We start from the raw sequence: 2,610 nt of genomic DNA, 5'->3' as shown, positions 1-2,610 counted from the left end.
GAGAAATTTTCGTGGATTTTGAGTTGATTTGTATTGAAACACAGATGCCTATGTGAACCTGGGGACGTGTGCTAGCAGAGTGTTGGAATGATGTGGGATGCACATTTCCTGTGACCAACCTGGCACCAGGATTTCCTGGTAAGAAGTCCCCCTCCTGGTGAGGAAATCCCTTTTCCATGCTTCTAGGAACAGCAGACAGTGACTGCCACACAGTCTTCCTGGGGTAATGAGCAGGACCCAAAGGTGCTTGAAACGGAGCTCTGCTTGAAACGGAGCATGAAGACAGAGAGTCACAGTTCTCACAGGAAAAGCATTCCCCAGGACAAGCCTTGCCCAATTCCCAGTTGGCTCCCTGTCCTCCAACCCTCAGCACCAATGCTGTCTGTCTCTGACTGCAGGGAAATCATCCTAATTCTCAGAGTAAATGGTTCCTAGGAAAGAGCAGAATCTTGGGAGGAAATCACATCATCCAGGAGGGGAGAGCCAGTTCCTTTGTACTATTTTCAGGGCTGCCTTTGGAGCCAATAATCAGTTATTCATTGAATAAACAAACACCTTATCATATCACAAACATTTATTTAACCCTTTCTCCTGCACTTTTACCAGCAGGTTGAAAGAAATCAGTTAGCAGCGTAGCCAGAGCCCTGTGGCAGAAATGCCAAATTCCCTGAATATTACACCCAATCTGTAAAGTGTCAGGCAGCCCTTCTCTGCCCCTATAAAATGCCAGAACCAGTCACAGCTTCAAGCACCACCTTCCTACTTCCATCTCTACTCCATCTCTACCCATCTCCCTTAATACCCCCATTTCTGGCAGACAGCCCCTTAATGCCATCCAAAAGAAGACTGGACTATTTTGTTATATTCTTTAGGGACTGAAGAGGGAAATGCATGGGGGTATAAGTTGATGGATAAGGTAGTGTTTACATTTCTCCCTTTAATGACAATTTGATTGACATTCAAAGCTGGTGAGTCCCAGCATTTTTAAAAAGTGTGTGTGTGTGTGTGTGTGTGTGTGTGTGTGTGTGTTTCCAAAGGCATATTCTTTGACTCTGACATCAACAGAAAATGGACGAGCAAAATATGTAAATTCCTCCAAGCTCCCACAGTCTCCATTTTTCCCTCTGTCGATGGAATTTGTTTTTCTTTTCTGATGTTGTTCCCACACAATGAGGCCAAATCTTGTTCAAGATCAAAACATGTAAAAACATGTAGAACATGCATGTGGTATGGAAGGGAACTCATTGAAACCAAAGAGACTGGACAGGCATCTGAGGGCTGCTAAGGGACCTTGTGGTCTTAGCCTGAAGGATTCAACATCTGCAGGTCCCCAAGGATACAAATCAGAAATGTCAAAACTGTTTTCATTTTTGGGGACACACCAAGAAACATTGGATGGGTATAAATTTAAAACAAAAATGTGAACAATAGTGTATGTGTTGGATGCAGTATACCCATAGTGTGGATTAAGAGGCAGAATGTGTTGTCAAGAACTAGTAGAGTGGGGTTCCTTTATATCACCCATGAATGATGCTAAGGCATAGGTAGTATCTCACATTCAGCATCATCTCAGTAGCTACCACGTATCAAATGAAACTTTCATCAGTTGTGATTATTTCTGTGTCAATCATCACACAACAGAATCCTCCCTTCTCATAACCACACACTATGGCTCCAGCCAAAAAAGACTTTTACCAGTGCAAATTTTAACACACAAATGCATGTAGATGCTGAGTGTTATTTTTGTTTCCAAGTTTGGACATAGAATCACTTGTTCAATTTCCTGCTGGGTTATATCAAGGGGTTTTAACATGTAAATCTCTGGTAAGGAAACTGACTAATTTATGTGGGTTGCCATCTGAATTGCTGTTGGGATTGCCTTAATATATATTTTTGTCTCCTTTATCCTTTACTCTTTCTCTATCACCATTGTCATTACCGTATTTGTACTATGGAATGCATCTTTATTCGTTATGTGTTTAGACTTTGTTTTTTATGCTAAAACAGCCAATTTTAAATAAAAACAAAGCAATACAAACAAAAGTTCCCTGCCTCCCTGAAGTTTGTGTGGGAGTTCTGTTGGTTTTGATGTTTATGCTGTACAACTGGAATTCAAAAAAAGCACATTCCCCCAGATTTCTCATGTCATCTTCAACAATCAAAAGATCACTAATTTTTTAAATGAAAAAGCTTAAGAATGGAAATAATCTAAAGTGCTTCTATTTTATTGATACACTTTACCCAGTCTTACCCTATTCAATTGGTGGAGTGTTGCTCTCTCAGATTGAAATCCTATCATGTGTTTGAGCATGTAAGTCAATCTCCATGTGGTTTTCCATTTAGTAACTTGACCAAAGAGGCAGATATTTTCAAATGATTGTTAATTCTATGCCTGACTACATAAATGGGGGAATACTGACTTGATGTAAACCTCTAATCAAATATCTGGTTCTGTTCTCACAACCAGCAGATAATCCCAGCATCAGCAGAGTGCACGGCAGCCCACAGGCTTGTGAGCTTGGGTCCCAGTTCTGGAAAGGTCTTTAATGAGTCAAAGTCAAATCCTGCCATCCCATTGGCTTGGAATAAAAATAGAATTTGTCCATTCTG

Source organism: Sciurus carolinensis, unplaced genomic scaffold (genome assembly GCF_902686445.1).
Source record: "Sciurus carolinensis unplaced genomic scaffold, mSciCar1.2, whole genome shotgun sequence".
Lineage (NCBI taxonomy): Eukaryota > Metazoa > Chordata > Mammalia > Rodentia > Sciuridae > Sciurus > Sciurus carolinensis.
Note: the sequence above shows the minus strand (reverse complement) of the source record.